The sequence below is a fragment of the Macaca nemestrina genome, chromosome 18, assembly GCF_043159975.1.
Source record: "Macaca nemestrina isolate mMacNem1 chromosome 18, mMacNem.hap1, whole genome shotgun sequence".
Lineage (NCBI taxonomy): Eukaryota > Metazoa > Chordata > Mammalia > Primates > Cercopithecidae > Macaca > Macaca nemestrina.
In genome coordinates, this window is record NC_092142.1 from 20437352 (window position 1) to 20456544 (window position 19193).

Genomic DNA, 19193 nt, shown 5'->3' on the forward strand with positions numbered 1-19193 from the left:
AACATGAACAACTTGAAAGATTATAATTGAAGTCCATAGAAAAATATCATAAGTAAAAGACCATTTTCCACCATGCCCAGCTAATTTTTGTATTTTTAGTAGAGACGGGGTTTCACCATATTGGTCAATCTGCTCTCCAACTCCTGACCTCAAGTGATCCACCTGCCTCAGCCTCCCGAAGTGTTGGGATTAAAGGTGTGAGCCACTGCACCCAGCTGGATTTTTTAAAGTAAACATTTAAGAAACACTTACCCTTCAAGAGCTAATAGTGTGGAAAGTGTAAGGGAAATGGAGATTGGAAAAGAGAAAAATAGAAAAACAATCAAATGGAAATATAGATGAGAACTTGTCAGGGAGAAACAAGGGAATATCAATTCAAAACAATTATGAAAGCAGTCCACAAAGATAAAAAGCAAAACCACAGAAGAAATACTAAAAACTATCGTTCAAGAAAATTTCCTGAAATAAAAGAACACAAATCTACTCATTGAAAGCACCTGAAAAAACTGACCCCCTAATCACTAACACCAAGGAATATTCTAATAAACTACTTCACTTTAATAATAAAATGGGGCAAGGACATTTATATATGTAGATGAAAAAGACAAGTATTTCATAATAGAAAAAGTCTGATTGAGTGCAGACTTTGTAATAAGAAAGTCGTATGCTAGGAGAGCAAGTCAGATGTTTGAGATACTCATTGAAAGAAAAACACAAGCAAGGTTTTTACCTCCAGCCAAAATGACCTTCAAGATTAAAAGTCACAAAGGGCCAGGCGTGGTGGCTCACACCTGTAATCCCAGCACTTTGGGAGGCCGAGACAGGTGGATCACCTGAGGTCAGGAGTTTGACACCAGCCTGGCCAACATGGTGAAACCCCGTCTCTACTAATAGTACACAAAATTAGCCAGGCATGGTGGTGCATGCATGTAGTCCCAGCTACTCAGGAGGCTGAGGCAGGAGCATCACTTCAATCCGGGAGGCGGAGGTTACAGTGAGCCGAGATCATACCATTGCACTCCAGCCTGGGCAATGAGAGCAAAACTCTATTTAAAAAAAAAAAAAGTCACAAAGACTCATGAACACAAGGAATATTGTTTCCATTAGCTCTTCCTGAAAAACATACAAATGAAAAAATTCCCATTAACTAAAAATTGATTGGCAGAGCTTGTGCATAAGAATTAATGGTGGGCATCGACTATATGTGCCTCTAAAATTTGGGCTAAATGAAAGGTATCTGTGTGATAAAATATAACAATTGATACATATTTTAAAAATGCATAAATGTTTCTGTATCATGAATATAACAATAAATAGAATCAACCAGAGTGGGGATATGTGTCACGTGTGAGTCTTTACTCATGCATGTATGTAGATATGTGTATTTCCATCGACATGTAATTATAGAACAGTGTGGGAGAACTTCTGTAGCACATATTGGTCCTCTCAATAAACATAGAAAGCCTTAATTCTCTGACTAGGTGAAAAAATATTTTTCAGAGTGGCTAAAAAGCAAAATCCAACTCTCTGCCGTACACAACTAAAGCAAACTGTATCACAGAGGTTAAAAATAAAAGAATGATCTTTATGTTCTCATGATAGACCAATACTTGGCCTTTAGCAATGCGTTAAAAAATGTTTAAATCTTCTTACCAATTGATAGGGCATTCAGCAGTGTCTGCCTGGTGTAAGTAGGTGCTCTTGTCCTGTTACTCCACCTGTCTCTCCCCTGATGCTGGGTTAGGTGTTTGTCCAGTATTTGCCCAATCAGAGAACTGATAGGTTAAATAAAAGCTATTAATTTGCAGTTTGTCCAGGCTTTTATGTGAAGAGGACACTCACCAGTTCTGTGTACCTCCGAGGGAAAGCTAAAGTTGGCATAACCAGTTTTACAAAAAGCAATGACCCAAAAATTCTACCTTTAGGTATATACCTGAGATACTTGCATCCACTTGTGCCAAGAGATACATAAAATAATATTCAAATAGGTGATATTCACAAGAGTCAACAAACACTAATAACAACCCATGTCTATTAGTAAACAAATGGAAAATATACAACATTCATATACCAGATTACTGTGCAGAAAGGAAAATGATGAATTATAATTACATGCAACATGAGTGAAGTTTACAAACATACTATTGAGTGAAGCAGAAAGAAAAGAATGAATACTGATGATTCCATTCATATAAAGTTCTAAAGTAGAAAAATCCAAATCACAATTTTAGAGGTGCATGTGTAGATAAAAAGATAAAAAGAGAACTTCTAGGGAACTGCTCAAATAACAATAAAAGCAATGGCTACTTTTTATAGAGGACAGAAGCTGGGAAGTAGCACATGGGAATGTATGGGTTATTATTACTTGACCTGGATAGGGTGGTTTTGTGTGTATTTGCTTTAAATAATTCATTAAGCTCGATGTTTGAAATATTTCGTATTTATTTGTGTGATCATGAAGGCAATACATGCTTTACGACTAACATTAAGAAAAATCCCACACCGTGACAAACGTGTTTTTTCTAACATTTATAATCCCAGTTAATTTCATTTGCTGTAATCTACAAATATGCAATAAAAGTGTAAATACAAATGTTTATTCTAAATTAGGAATAGACACCACCCTTTTTCCTCCTACTCCACCTGTGGATCGTTACTCACCTGTTAAGAAACTAGAACAAGTGGTCTGACTTTGGTGATTTATACGTGATTTCCTGTTCCACAAGGCATGGGGTTGTATAATTACAAGAATAGTGTGAGGCTATTCGTACTGTGATTATTCTTATTATGATTAATCCTTATTGTTATTAATCTTGTTCTTATTGTGATTATTCCTGTTGTCCTCCCCACCAAACACACTGTACATGCCCACACACCGCCAGGGAGAAAAACGTCCCGGTTCAGATTCTCAGCACTGCATTTAGGAATAAAGTCTCGTAGTAACATTAGGCTTTTAGTTAGGTTTTTTTTTAATTTTATTTTTTACTTTTTGAGACAGAGTCTCACTCTGTCGCCCAGGCTGGAGTTCAGTGGCGTAATCTCGGCTTACTGCAACCTCTGCTTCCTGGATTCAAGCGATTCTCCTGTCTCAGCCTGCCAAGTAGCTTGCATTAAAGGCGTGCACCACCATGCGTGGCTAATTTTTCTATTTTTAGTAGAGACAGGGTTTCACCATGTTGGCGAGACTGGTCCCAAACTTCTGACCTCAGGTGATCCGCTCGCCTTGGCCTCCCGAAGTGCCGGGATTACAGGCGTGAGCCACTGCACCTGACCACATTACACTTTTAGAAGGCTCAGGTGTTTTACATTGGGCAGGTGAACTGGCTAGTATTTGTACCCTCAATCATTGCTATGAACTCCACATAATAAGACTAGTTCATGAGGAATAAATCTGCCAAAACCATTAACTATATCATGGATACCAAAGAGACTGGGTTAGCAGGTCATATCTCCTTTTGTATTAACCTCCTTTATCCACCCCTCCAAGTATATAATTAAGTAAATAGAGCGATATTTTGGCGATTTCAAATGAAGTCTGTAAGATTATTCACTTGTCCTATTATCCTTTCTTAGGTAGTGTCTTAAAACACAAGAACCAAGGGGTCCTTAACTGCTACATTCCCAGCAAGGACTGGGGAAAGGTGATGGTCGAAATCTTGCCCTTGTAACACTGCATGTTAAGAGAGCACTAAGGGTGGGGAGTATTTGGGATTCAGGCATTAGGAATGGGAGCCTGGCATTGTTGGGAGGAGCAGCAGCGTTAGGTTACTTTCCAAATACCCCTAGAGTTTAATTGCCTTGATTTCTTCCCCTAAATCTGACTATTAGTCCATGTCCATCAAGAGAATGGGAACAGAGAATGGCCTCCTCTCACTTTCTCAATTCTCTGTTCTTCCACCTTCTCACCTCCCCCTTCTGTGCCTTTTGTCCTCCAACATACACTTAATAGGAATGGGGGAGTGGAAGAGAGGCTTATCTGAGTTGGGGGCTGAAGGGGAGATTGCAATGGTAACTGCGTTTTTGTTGCTGTTGTTAACGGTGTTTGGCATTTTGGAGGAAGCTAAAGAGCAGTTTGATTTAGAAGACTATTCCGTCAGTCAGATCACACCGGAACAAGTCTTCTTGACCTTTGCTAACCCAGAGAAAGCATCCAGTGACGATGAAAACGAGGTGCCATGAGATTCCCTCTCAAAAAAAAAAAAAAAAAAAAAAAAAAAAAAAAAAGAAAAAAAAAAAAAGAAAAGAAATGGCCTATACGTGAGTCCTAATAAACTCATGTACTCGTCAAGCTGGACTGGTCTGAGTCATTCTTTGGTCTGCTGGCTCCTTCCCAGTTTGGGGCGGAGGATGTTCTATATAGTCCTGGATTTTTCCCCAACTAGGAAGAGAACTCCTTGTCCTGCAGTGTTCCTCTAGCGCCCTCTCCTGACAAAAGCTTAACTTCGGAGCTGGAGCAAGTCGTACCGGGCATCGCAGGGGACAGTGAATTTGGCCTGTGATCGAATCAAAACCTGCGATTCTAAACAAACACTGGACGCGAGAATTGGGGTTGGGCGGGCCAAGAGGAGCAAGCATTATAGAACTCGGGAGCATGAGAAATATACGGAGGTGGAAACGCCGGGGTGGCTAAGCGGGTAAAGGCAGCGGGCGCAGATGAAGCGGGCGGGCGGGGCGTCCCCCGCGCTGAACCGTCCGGGACAGAAGCCGCAGGGGCTGCGCAAGCTGGAGAAGGGAACGCGAGGACAGCGCGCGTGGCGCGGGGTCTGCCCCAGGACGGCATCTTTTGAGTGGCCCGTATGAGGTGTTTGCAGGACCCCGGGCCTTTGGGAAGTTGTCTGCTAAACCCCAGTAGACCCTGAGGAGCAGCGGCTCATGAATCTTCTTAAACTTGTCATCAGCGGCTGGGCCTGCTGAAGGTGACCATGGCACACGACGGAGAGAGGAGCCCGCGAGAGGCGGAGGATTGTGGGGTCGTCCAGGAGGATCGATAGGCGAAGAACCTGAAGAGCATCCAAAAGGGTGCCTAGGTGGGGCCCTTTCAGGGACTTGGGGCGTAGGGCAGGGCGCATGGGATGAGATAGGTGTGTGCATGAACGAGGTGGGTGGGGCGGTGGGTGAGGACCCCGACCCCTGTCGGGCTGTAGGGGAAGCAGGGAAGAAGTAACGTTGGGCAGGTGGGGCAGCAGGTGGGCGCACTGGAGCTGAGGGATAACAGGTGGAACAAACTGGGGACTACACTCGTGGGCGCACGTGCGGAGGAGGGACTGAGGCGGCTCCTGCGTGCTCCCCTCGCGCACCGCCGACTGCTTCAACCGTACCTCCCGCGGCCGGCACCGCTGACTCCTACCGCTCCGCTTACTGCGCGCCCTCCGCCCTCGTGCAGCCAGCTCCCAGCCGAGTCCGCGCGAGGGCCAGGCTACAGACCTGCCCGCGGGCAGCTGGCGGTTGGGGAGGGCGTTGGGAGGAGCCCCGCCCCGGTGGACGCGCGCTCTTCAGTGGCAGAGGCGGCGGCGAGGCCTGAGCGGTGAGTGCCCAGGAGTCCCGGCCAGTCCTCCTCCTGCGGGCGTCCCCTGTGCTGGCCGCTGCTCCTTGACGCACTGGAGGCCGGCGCGCAGAGCCCTAAAGGGCGACCCCCCAAACAAAACTCACGCATATAAATCTCCAGAGACTTCCTCATACCCTCTCCCCACCACCACACACACACACATACACATAATCAAATCAAATAGAAGCACTGTTTGGAATTTTATATTGGCTATGCAAAGTGCTTGAACGCACTGACTTTGGAGGCAAATGCCTTGTCCCTAGTCCTCACTAGTCCAGAATTTATTTGCTGTGACCTATGGCAAATTGCTTGGTTTCTCTAAGCCTCCATTTCCTAAGGCTTGTATCTGAAAATAACTGTAAGAGGAAAGGATGCTATTGTATCCAACCCAGAGGGCGGTCCTGATACTTACATTGCAAGAACATGTTAAGTGTTGCATAAATGGCAGCAGGGGCTGTGGAAGTTCAGTGATGATAAGTAGTTTAATTTGTCTTAGTTTTCCTTTGTCAAAGCATAAATTCCACCAGAGAAAGTCACATATGCAAAGAATACTTTAGGCAAAGATGTTGTCCTAGGGAAGGGAGACTAGAACTCAGTCTAAACTAACTCTGAAACAAAGTCGGGCAGGATTTTTTAAGCTTTAGGATGAGAGTAGAAAGGGGCTGGAGGGCTGTAGGAAGCATACTGAGTTGTTTGCTGAGATTACAAAGGTTTCCTCCGTGATTAGGCCAGCTGTGTTTGCTAATTGGCTCTCAGGGAAGTTATGCTCCTACCCTCCCATAGAAACTGGGAGATAGGGGGACTGTCTTCCTTGATGATTGCATTTCAAAGGAATGGCTCCCAGGTCCTTGACAAAGATTATTCTGGTTTGTAAAACTAGTAAGACGTATATCTCAAGACAGAATTACGTATATCTCAAGAATTACGTATATCTCAAGACAGAGAAATGATTTACAGTGAAAAGCTTTCTAAAGAAAATGCTCTGTATTAGTCCGTTTTCACGCTGCTGATAAAGACATACCCAAAACTGGGCAATTTACAAAAGAAAGAGGTTTATTGGACTTACAGTTCCACGTGGCTGGGGAGGCCTCACAATCGTGATGGAAGGTGAAAGTTACATCTCACATGGTGGCAGACAAGAGAGTTTGTGCAGGGAACCTCCCCTTTTTAAAACCATCGGATCTCATGAGACTTATTCACTATCATGAGAACAGCATGGGAAAGACCCTTCCCCATGATTCAATCATCTCCCACAGGGTTCCTGCCACAACACACAGGAATTATGGGAGCTACAAGATGAGATTTGGGTGGGGACACAGAGCCAAACCATATCATTCTGCCCCTGGCCCCTCCCAAATCCGGTATCTTCACATTTCAAAACCAATCATGCCTTCCCAATAGTCCCTCAAAATCTCACCTCATTTCAGCATTAACTCAGAAGTTCACAGTCTACAGTCTCATCTGAGACAAGGCAAGTCCCTTCTGCTTATGAGCCTGTTAAATCAAAAGCAAATTAGTTACTTCCTAGATACAATGGGGGTACAGGCATTGGGTAAATACAGCCATTCTAAATGGGAGAAATTGGCCAAAAAAGGGGGCTACAGGCCCCATACAAGTCCAAAATCCAGCAAGGCAGTCAAACCCTAAAGCTCCAAACTGATCTCCTTTGACTTCATGTCTCACATCCAAGTCATGCAGATACAAGAGGTGGGTTCCCATGGCCTCGGGTAGCTCTGCCTCTGTGGCTTTGCAGGGTACAGCCCCCGTCCTGGTTGCCTTCACCGGCTAGCATTGAGTGTGGCTTTTCCAGGCACATGGTGCAAGTTGTCAGTGGGTCTACTATTCTGGGGTCTAGAGGACGGTGGCCCTCTTCTCACAGCTCCACTAGGCCAATGCCCCAGTAGGGACTCTATGTGGGGGCTCCAACCCCACATTTCTATTCTGTCTGCCCTAGCAGAAGCTCTCCATGAGGGCCCCACCCCTATAGCACAATTATGCCTGGGCATCCAGGTGTTTCCATACATCTGAAATCTAGGCAGAGGTTCCCAAACCTCAATTCTTGGCTTCTGTGGACTCACAGGCTCAACACTACATGAATGCTGCCAAGGCTTGAGGCCTGCACCCTCTGAAGCCACGACTCAAGCTCTACATTGGCCCCTTTCATCCATGGCTGGAGCAGTTGGGATACAGGGCACCAAGTTTCTAGGCTGCACACAGCACGGGTAACCTGGGTCCAGCCCATGAAACCACTTTTTCCTCCTAGGCCTCTGGGCTTATGATGGGAGGGGCTGTCATGAAGGTCTCTGACATGCCATAGAGACATTTTCCCCATTGTCTTGGTGATTAACACTCAGCTCCTTGTTACTTATGCAAATTTCTGCAGCCAGCTTGAATTTCTCCTCAGAAAATGGGATTTTCTTTTCTATTGCATTTTCAGGCAGCAAATTTTTCAAACTTTTATTGTGTTTCCCTTTTGAAACTGAATGCCTTTAACAGCACCCAGGTTACCTCTTGAATGCTTTGCTTCTTAGAAATTTCTTTCACCAGATACCGTAAATCATCTCTTTCAATTTCAAAGTTCCACAGATCTCTAGGGAAGGGGCAAAATACCACCAATCTCTTTGCTAAAACAAAACAAGAATCACCTTTGCTCCAGTTCCCAACAAGTTCCTCATCTCCATCTGAGACCACCTCAGTCTAGACCTTACTGTTCATATCACTATCAGCATTTTTGTCAAAGCCATTCAACAAGTCTCTAGGGAGTTCCAAACTTTCCCGCATTTTCCTGTCTTCTTCTGAGCCCTCCAAAACGTTCCAACCTCTGCCTGTTATGCAGTTCCAAAGTTGCTTCCACATTTTCTGGTATCTTTTCAGCAGTGTCCCCCTATGCTGGTACCAATTTACTGTATTAGTCCATTTTCACACTGATGATAAAGACATACCCAAGACGGGGCAATTTACAAAAGAAAGAGGTTTATTGGACTTACAGTTCCACGTGGCTGGGGAGGCCTCACAATCGTGGCGGAAGGCGAAAGGTAAATCTCACATGGCAGCAGACAAGAGGGGAAAGCTTGTGCAGGGAAACTCCCCATTTTAAAACCGTTGGATCTTAAAAGACTTACTATCATGATAACAGCACAGGAACGACCCATCTCCGTGATTCAGTCATCACCAACAGGGACCCTCCCATAACACGTGGGAATTATGGGAGCTACTAGATGAGATTTGGGTGTAGACACAGAGTCAAACCATATCATGCTCTAAGAAAAGAGAGTTTTGGGCCTAGAGTCAGGAAAAAGCCTTTTCAAGTCAAGCCGAGGAGAACTTTAAGGCTGTCTTGGCTACCTCATTTTGTGCAAAGTAGGCAGAAAGTTTAAAAGAAAAGAAACATATATTTAAGTATAATTAAGAAAATTACAATGTCTCAGTTAAAGCAGTTCAGTGGTTTTTAGAAAAGGAGCTGAAATTAAATAGTATAAATTTAATTCTAATAATTCAGGGCTATGAACCATGTAATTGCTTAATTTTCAATAACTAATTGTTCTTTTGCAACTACAGTTTGGCAGGTTGCCCTAATAATTTTCAGGCATTTTAGGTTCATGCTCCTCCCAACCCTCCTTTCCCTAACAAGGGTTGCATCCAAGTTATCAGGGATAAGGGTGGAGGGTGTTACATATTTAGGACCAGGATGTTGATGTGCATTTGTTCCTGGCCAGACTCTTTTGGAGTCAGAACTCTTCTGCTATAAATAAGATCCCCCAAATCTATTTTGGGAACAGTGAAAGGGATGGGATGATGCTGAGCAGCTGGACTTTGGCATTTCCTTATTGTGCATTATTTCCAATCCATTGTTTTACCCTGGAAAGGGTCAACTGAAAGAACTGGCCATTGTCTTTGTAGGTTTAAGTATTGCTCTGTCTTCCCTGAGACCAAAAAATAAAAGATTGAATGAGGGATGTTACTGAATCGAAAACTTATGGTTAATATTCCAAAACATTACCCACTAAAAGAGCAAGAGAAAAAAGTTAGTGGGAGAGTGTTTCGGATGATTCCTTCTTCACAGGTTTACCTGTTCCCCCATCTGAAGAGTTAATTAGAAAAACTATATAGGTACATTATATAAAGTTCAAACTCTATAGACATACAATTTGTAAAATGTGTAAGTCCCCCATTTTCCACCTCCTGAGGACATACTATCAACAGATCTTCTACCACTTTTCTTTTCTATACATGTGCTACTTTTCTATACATATATATTTTTCCAAACAATGTGTTTATATCATGTATAATGCTTTGCAATTTACTTTTTCTACCTTAACAATATATTATCCTCTCATGACAGCACATCTATATCTATCCCTTCTTTGTAATAGAGGAACAGGATTTTATTGAAGGTATTGGCATGATTTATGTAATCATTCTTTCTGTTTTCATTTGATCTTACTGTTTTCCAGTGTTGTCATGAACATCTTTCTGCCTGAATCTTTGTTTTGCTATGGTTTTACTTTATGAATTTTGTTTCTAGGTTTGTTTGCTCTTTTTTTTTAATCTTTAAGACTTGGATCTGCTGCATAAATTCCTTTAAAGTTTGCAGACATGTATCGAGTGTATTGATCAGCTGCACTAAGGAGTAAGCACTTGATGTGAATCCCCCTTCCGTGAAAAATCCTTTAAGAATGGCATAGTTGCAAAGTTGGAAGGCTGTGTGAATCATAAACTGATTTTACCCCATCACCACATCAGCCAAACACCTGCTCTGCCAGTTTGATTAAGATTAGTCATGTATTTCATGCCTGTAATCCCAGCACTTTGGGAGGCCAAGGCGGGTGAATCACCTGAGGTCAGGAGTTTGAGACCAGCCTCACCAACATGGTTAAACCCCATCTCTACTAAAAACACAAAAAATTAGCCAGGGGTGGTGGTGCACACCTGTAATCCCAGCTACTCGGGAGGCCGAGGCAGGAAAATCGCTTGAACCCGGGAGGTGGTGGCTGCAGTGAGCCAAGGTTGTGCCATTGCACTCCAGCCTGGGTGACGAGCAAAACTGCGTCTCAAAAAAACCCCAAAATTTAGTCATGTATTAATTGAGATTTACAGGGCCATGTCCTTTATATAAAACAATGCACAATGCACTAAGCTCCATGGTGTTTGAGACACAAAGGAGAACAAGATACCATCCCCACCACTGGGTAGTTTAAGATTGTTGTCTGTATCCAGTATATAGCAATTGTAATGATTTCTAAAATGTTTTTCTATTGAGATACAGTTCACATGAAATGAAGTGCTCAGATTTTGAGTGACAGTTTGATCAGTTTCAAAGAATGTGCACACCTAATCAAGACACAGAACATTTTTGTAACACCAGAAAATTCCCTCTTGCCCTTTCCTAATCAATCACAAACCCCTCCCCTATAACCATTGATGTGGTTTTTGCCTGTGCCTTTATATGAATGGAATCATGCAGAAAATACTTTTTTGGGTATCTTACTTTGTCTTCCTTGTACCCCTTTGTGCAAATCCTCCCATCCCTAGACCTCGACAACTGCTGGTCTGTTTTCTGCCCTTGTAGTTTTGTATGAATTCTTTATGTATTCTGTTTGCCCAGGCTGGAGTGCAGTGGCATGATCTTGGCTCACTGCAACCTCTGCCTCCCAGGTTCAAGCAATCCTCCCACCTCGGCCTCCTGATTAGCTAGGATTATAGGCATGTGCCACCACACCTGGCTAATTTTTTTTGTATTTTTATCAGATATGTATTGTGAATACATATGTATTGTGAATAACATTCTTTATCAGATATGTATTATGAATATTTTCTTTCTCCACTTGCATTTCTGTTTCCTTGCAGTGTCTTTACAAGAGTACATTTTTTATATTTTAATGGAATTTAATTTACCAATTTTTCCTTTATGGCCCATACCTTGGGTGTGCAAAGTAAGAAATCCCTACCCACCTGAAGGTAACAGAGATTTTCTCCTATGTTTCTTCATTTCATTCATTGCTCCTCTTTTCTTTTAAATTTGTATACTTTTAGCTTTTTTCATTTAGGTCTGTGACCCATCTCGAGTTAATTTCTTGTGCCTAGTGTGAGGTAAAGTTGGTGCTATTTTTTTCCCCCATAAGGATATTCAGTTATTTTTGGAAAGATAACTGAGTTTTGGAAAGACTTCCCTTTGTTCCTTTGGTACTTTTGTGGGAAAAAAAAATTGACCATCTTAGTGTGGGTCTATTTCTGGACTCTGTTCAGTTTCACTGATATATGTATCTGTGTCTTCACCAATACCACACAGTTTTAATTACTGTAACTTTATAATATATCTTGAAATCAGATAGTATAAGACCTCCAGTTTTGTTCTTTTCTAAAGTTGTTTTTGACTATTCTAGCACTAGAATTTCTATGCAGTTGCTTATTGGAACTTTGATGGGATTGTATTTATTTTCTTAAAGCCTCACCTACAATGTGTTGTAAAGCTTCTGAAATTTTGCCCATCTGAAAGTAAGTAATGACTTGTCAGTTTTAATGGACATTACTCTTGTTATGAGTGAATATGAAGATCTTTTGTTATGTTTGAGGACTATTTTTCTTTGAACTGCTTTTTTTTCATTAACATTTTTTATTATACTTTGAGTTCTGGGGTATATGTGCAGAACGTGCAGTTTTGTTACATAGGTATACACATGCCATGGTGGTTTGCTGCACCCATCAGCCCGTCACCTACATTAGGTATTTCTCCTAATGCTGTCCCTCCCTTAGCGCCCCCCCTCCCCACCTCCTGACAGGCCCAGGTGTGTGATGTTCCCCTCACTGTGTCCATGTGTTCTCCTTGTTCGGCTCCCACTTATGAATGAGAACATGCGGTGTTTGGTTTTCTGTTCTCATGTTAGTTTGTTGAGAATAATGGTTTCCAGCTTCATCTATGTCCCTGCAAAGGACATGAACTCATCCTTTTTATGACTGCATAGTATTCCATGGTGTATATGTGCCACACTTTCTTTATCCAGTCTATCATTTGGGTTGGTTCCAAGTCTTTACTATTGTGAATAGTGCTGCAATTCACATACATGTGCATGTATCTTTATAGTAGAATGATTTATAATCCTTTGTGTATACACCCAGTAATGGGATTGCTGGGTCAAATGGTATTTCTAGTTCTAGATCCTTGAGGAATCGCCACACTGTCTTCCACAATGGTTGAACTAATTTATACTTCCACCAGCAGTGTAAAAGCATCCCTATTTCTCCACATCCTCTCCAACATCTGTTGTTTCCCGACTTTTTAATAATCACCATTCTAACTGGTGTAAGATGGTATCTCATTGTGGTTTTGATTTGCATTTCTCTAATGACCAGTGATGATGAGCTTTTTTTTCATGTTTGTTGGCTACATAAATGTCTTCTTTTGAGAAGTGTCTGTTCATATCTGTCACCCACTTTTTGATGAGGAGAACATTTTTGCAATCTATCCATCTGACAAAGGGCTAATATCCAGAATCTACAAGGAACTTAAACAATTTTTTTTTCATTTTTCTAATGGTTATCCCTCCCCCTTCAATTTATAGACATCTTCATATATATATATATAGGAGAGATTAGCCCTTTATCTGTGATACATGTTATTTTTCTCCCAGTTTGTTATTTATCTTTTGGCTCTGTGTTGACATTTACTTCACAAAATATATTTGTACATACTATGTTATCAGACTTATCTTGGTAATAGATTTTGATTCATGGAGACTTTTCCCACTCCCACATTTTATATTTTTCCAAATGACTATTTGTTATAGCACCATTTACTATAAAGTAGAATTTTTTCCCAGTTAGTTGGGATGTTAACTATATAATAAACTAAATTTCTATATGTAGCTTGGTTCATTTCTAGACTTTCTATTCTGTTCAATTTGCCTGTCTTTCAATTCACATACCATACAACACTTTTTTAACTATAGAGACTTTGTAGTATGTTTTAATATTTGGTAGAGCTAGTTACACATTTTTTCCTATATGTTGTCTTCTAGTAGTTTTACAGTTTCAAGTATCACGTTTAAGAATTTGATCTGAATGGCCAGGCACGGTGGCTCATGCCTGTAATCTCAGCACTTTGAGAGGCTGAGGCAGGCAGATCATGAGGTCAGGAGATCAAGACCATCCTGGCTAACACAGTGAAACCCTGTCTCTACTAAAAATACAAAAAAATTAGCCAGGCGTGATGGTGGACGCCTGTAGTCCCAGCTACTTGGGAGGCTGAGGCAGGAGAATGGCGTGAAACTGGGAGGCGGAGCTTGCAGTGAGCAGAGATTGCGCCACTGCATTCCAGCCTGGGTGACAGAGCGAGACTCTGTCTCAAAAAAAAAAAAAAAAAAATTAATCCATTTTGAGTTGATTTTGTACATGGTATAAAAGGCTAATTTCATTCTTTTCCATATATAATCCAGATTTCTAAACTCCATTTATTGAAGACACTGTCTTTTCTCCCATTGTGTGTTCTTGGCATCTTTGTCAAAAATCAATTGATGGTAAATGTGTGGGTTTATTTTGGGGCTGTTATCTTCCTTTGGTCTATGTGTCTGTTTTTATAGTAGTACCATGCTGTTTTGATTACTGTAGATTTGTAATATATTTTGAAGTCAGGAAGTATGATGCCTCCATTTTGTTCATTTTCCTCAAAATTGTTTTAGATATTTGGGGTTTTGTGGTACAATAACAATTTTAGGATTTTTAATCTATTTCTTTGAAAAGTGTCATTGGAATTTTGATAGGGATTGCATTGAATCTGTAATCACTTTTGGTAGTATGGACATTTTAACAATATTGTTTCAATCCATGAACATGGCATATCTTTCTTTTTATTTGTGTCTTTGATATCTTTCATCAATGTTTTATGATTTTCAATATACAAGTCTTTCACTCCCTTGGCTATATTTGCTCATAAGTATTTTTCATAGCTATTGTAAGTACAGTTGCCTTTTTTATTTCACTTCAGATGGTTTAATGCTAATGTATAGAAACTTTTTTTTTTTTTTTTTTTTTTTTTGAGACAGTTTCACTTTTGTTTCCCAGGCTGGAGTGCAATGGCGAAATCTTGGCTCACTGTAACCTCCGCCTCCTGGGTTCAAGCGATTCTCCTGTCTCAGCCTCCCAAGTAGCTAGGATTACAGATGTGTGCTACCATGCCCAGATAACTTTGTATTTTTAGTAGAGATGGGGTTTCACCATGTTGGTCAGGCTGGTCTTGAACTTCTGGTCAAGTGATCCACTTGCCTCAGCCCCTCAAAGTGCTGGGATTACAGGTGTGAGCCACCATGCCCGGCTGAAACTACTATTTTTGTAGGTTGACTTTATATCCTGTAACTTTATTGTATTTTATTAGTTCTAGCAGTGTTTTCACTGACATTTTAGGATTTTCTATACATAACATCATATTATCTGCAAACAGGAACCATTTGGCTTCTTTTTCAATTTGGATGACTTCTCTTTCTTTTTTTGCCTGATTCCTCTGGCTAGGTCTTCCATTACTATATTGAATAGGAGTGGTAAGAGCGGACATCTTTGTATCTTTCCTGAGATGCTTTTGGAAAAAGCTTTCTTTATCTTATCTTGTGTGTGATATTAATGGTGAGCTTGTCATATATAGTCTTTATTGTGTTGAGTTATATTCTTTCAGTGCCTAATATGGTTAGAGTTTTTATCATGAAAGGATATTGAATTTTGTCAAATGCTTCTTCTGCATCTGTTGAGATAATATATGGTCTTTGTCCTTTATTCTGTTAATGTGGTGTATTAACATTTACTTGCATATGTTGAACCATCCTTGGATCTCAAGGATAAGTCTCACTTTATTGTGGTGAATGAATGATCCTTTTAATATGCTGTTGAATTCAGTTTGCTAGTGTTTTGTTGAGGATTTTTGCATCTACGTTCATCAGGGAATTAGCCTGTAATTTTTTTTTTTTTTTTTGAGATGGAGTCTCACTCTGTTGCCCAGGCTGGAGCGCAGTGGTATGATCTCAGCTCACTGCAACCTCTACTCCCTCCCAGGTTCAAACAATTCTCTTGCCTCAGCCTCCCAAGTAGCTGGGATCATAAGTATGTGCCACCGTGCTCAGCTAATTTTTGTATTTTCAGTAGAGATGGGGTTTCACCATGTTGGCCAGGCTGGTCTCAGACTCTTGCCCTGCTCATCTCGGCCTCCCAAAGTGCTGGGATTACAGTCATGAGCCACCATGCCTGGTCAGCCTGTAATTTTCTTGTATGTCCTTGTCTGGCTTTGGTGTCAGGGTAGTGCTGGCTTCATAAGATGTGTTTGGAAATATTTTTTCTTAAACTTTTTGGAGTTTGATAAGGATTGGTCTTATTTCTTGTTTAAATGTTTTGTAGAATTCAGCCCAGAAGCCATCTGATTCTAGGCTTTTCTTTAATGGGAGACTTTTTATTACTGATTCAGTCTTTTTTTTTTTTCATCAGTCTGTTTGTTATCAGTCTATTTTATCAGTCTGTCTGTTATCAGTCTGTTCAGATTTTCTTTTCTTTGTGATTGATACTTGGTAGGTTGTATGTGTCTAGGAATTTTTTCATTTCTTCTAGATTATCTAATTTGTTAACATGATTGTTCATCATAGTCTCTAGTGATAATTTGTATGTCTGTAGTATCCATTATAATGTCTCCTTTTTTATTTCTGATTTTACTTAAAACTCTTCTCCTTTTTTATTATTCTAGCTAAAAGTTTGTTTTATCTTTATCACAAGTTTTGTTGATTTTTTTCTATTGTTTCTCTAGTCTATTTCATTTATTTCTGCTCTGTTTATTTTATCCTTCCTTCTGTGAACTTTGTGCTTAGTTTGTCCTTGTTTTTCTAGTTCCTGGTTTTCTAGTTTCCAATTCCAGTTCCTATACCTAGTTTCTAGGTATAATGTCAACGTGTTTGAGATCTTTCTTCTGTTTTGATGTAGATGTTTATTGCTATAAACTTCACTCTTAAAACCACTTTTGCTGTATACTATATAACTTACATATTTTTGTATGTTGTGTTTCCATCTTCATTTGCCTCAAGATATTTTTAAATCCCTTTAATTTCTACATTGACTCATTGGTTGTTTGGGAGAATGTTGTTTAATTACCATATGCTTCTGCATTTTCTGAAATTCTTTCTATTTTTGATTGTTAGTATAATACCACTGTGGCTGGAAAAGGTATTTGAAATGGATTTCAGCCTTCATAAATTTACTAAGATTTATCTTGTGGCCTAACATACGAACTCTCCTGGAGAATGTTGTGTGTGTGCTTGCGAAGAATGTGTACAATTGACCCCCCATATCTGTGTGTTCTACATCCACAGATTCAACTCTGGGCCAAAAATAGTAAAAATAATATTAATAAATAACAATATGACAATAATACAAATAAAAAGCAATGCAGTGTAACAAATATTTATATAGATTTTATATTAGGTATTATGAGTATCTAGAGAAAATCTGAGTCATAAGGAGTATGTGTGTAGATTATATGCAAATACTACACCATTTTATATAAGACACTGAGCATCCATGGATTTTGTTATCCTCAGGGGTCCTAGAACTAGGCATTAGCATTGTGCCTAGTTGGGGCTTACCTGTAGCCTGTGTCCACTGGTGCCAGCCTGGAGGTTGGGTGTATGGTTGCTAGCCCAGAAGCTAGGTCTGTGAAAAACTGGGTCTTGGAGCCATCTTAGGACCTGGGTTCACAAGGCTTGGCACAGGGAAGGCCTGGGCCCTGTGTTTGCAGGTGCCTGCCAGGTGTTTGAGCCCAGGTGTGCCATCCTTATTCTGGGATGCCTAGTGTTTGGGTCAGCCTAGTGCAGGGGCAGGCCCAGAGACCAAGTCCACCAGGCTGGGCTGGAACCTGGGACTGCAGAATCTGGCCTGGCATTGGTATGGGCTTGGAGGCTCAGTTTGCTGGTACTAGCCTGGCAATGGGTAAGCCCAGAGCCTGTATCTGTAGGGGCCAGCCTGGCAGCTGGGTCTACCAGGTAGGCCCAGAACCTGGAGCTGTGAGATCTAGCCTGGTGCTAGGGCAGACATGAAGGCTCAGTCCCCGACTTATTTTCTTGATGTTAGGTTAGATTTTGATGGGCAGAAATTTTAGATTTTGATAAAGCCCCTTTTTTATGATTTGTATCCTTAGTATCCATTTTAAGAAATCTCTGCCTACCCCAAGGTCAGAAAGTTATTCTGTAGTAATAGTAGAAATTTTAAAGTATCTTATGTTCGTCTCATGTCATATTCAGAAAAAATTGCTTGTAGGAGTAGTTGACTATAGCATTTTGTTATTTTTTTTGCAGAGAGGATTCATTTTTTATGTTAGGCAGCTGTCAGTACTTGCAATCTTGGGAGCGCCCTCATCCTGTATTGAGGATTGAGATTATTTGAAGTTGAGGTTTGTAGAAGCTAAAAGGATTGAGATTATTGGCCAGGTGCGGTGGCTCAAGCCTGTAATCCCAGCACTTTGGGAGGCTGAGATGGGCGGATCACGAGATCAGGGGATCGAGACCATCCTGGCTAACATGGTAAAACCCATCTCTACTAAAAAATACAAAAAACTAGCCAGACAAGGTGGCGGACCCCTGTAGTCCCAGCTACTCAGGAGGTTGAGGCAGGAGAATGGCGTAAACCCGGGAGGCGGAGCTTGCAGTGAGCTGAGATCCGACCATTGCACTCCAGCCTGGGCGACAGAGTGAGACTCTGTCTCAAAAAAAAAAAAAAAAAAAAAAAAGGATTGAGATTATTTGCAGTCCCAGGGAAGGTCAGTCTCCTTTAGGTTCCTCCTTACTTACAAAGTCAAGTCCTAATCTAATCCCTTTCATTCCTGGCCCTGAATTCCAGCTCTCTTTCTTGTAGTCCCAAGAATTTAAGTCAGATATTCACGGTCACATAGTTGTGAAATCCCACATGGTAGTGGTGCGATTTCAACCTAGGCAGTCTAACTTCAGATCCTGGGTTATTAAAAGGAAACTTCCATGTCACTCTTATCATGAGGGATGAATTTCATTTGTTTTGCTTCCCATTGTATATCTACACCTCACATGACATGTAGTAGGTATTCAGAAAATATTCATTAAATATAAGAATGAATCTTCTCTTAGACCATTTGGGATACTGTAGCAAAATACCACAGACTATGTGGTTTAAAAACAGCAGAGGTTTATTGCTCACAGTTCTGATGGCTGTGAAGTCCAAGATCAAGGTGGCAGCACATTCCATGTCTAGTGAGGACCCCTCTCCTGGTTGGCCTGTCTTTTCTTTGTGTCCTCAGATGGTGGAAGGAATGAGAGATCTCTGTGGGGCCTCTTTTATAAGGGAATTCATCCCATTCTAATCATCTCTCTAAATCCCCACTTCATTTTTATTTTCATTTATTTCTTTAATTTTTTGAGATAGAGTTTCACTCTTGTTGCCCAGGCCGGAGTGCAGTGGTGCAATCTCAGACACTGCAACCTCCGCCTCCCTGGTTCAAGTGATTCTCCTGCCTCAATTCTCCTGCCTCAGCCTCCCGAGTAGCTGGGATTACAGGCGCCTGCCACCAGGCCTGGCTAATGTTTTGTATTTTTAGCAGAGACAGGGCTTCACCATGTTGGCCAGGCTGGTCTTGAACTCCTGACCTCAGGTGATCCACCCG

The 19193-nt window shown here is 41.3% G+C and overlaps 1 protein-coding gene across 2 annotated transcripts in view; it reads left to right on the top strand.

Moving 5' to 3' along the window:
* The first annotated feature begins 4537 nt into the window (after positions 1-4537).
* LOC105485053 (phospholipid-transporting ATPase ABCA3-like) overlaps positions 4538-19193 on the top strand; it is a 178404-nt gene continuing 163748 nt past the window's right edge. Inside the window, exon 1 of one of the 2 annotated variants that reach the window (XM_071084222.1) lies at positions 4538-5027. The gene's annotated coding sequence lies outside the window, so the exon portion shown is untranslated. Of the gene's footprint in view, positions 5028-5408; positions 5525-19193 lie in introns of those variants that run through there. The other variant, XM_071084221.1, reaches the window with a different exon arrangement.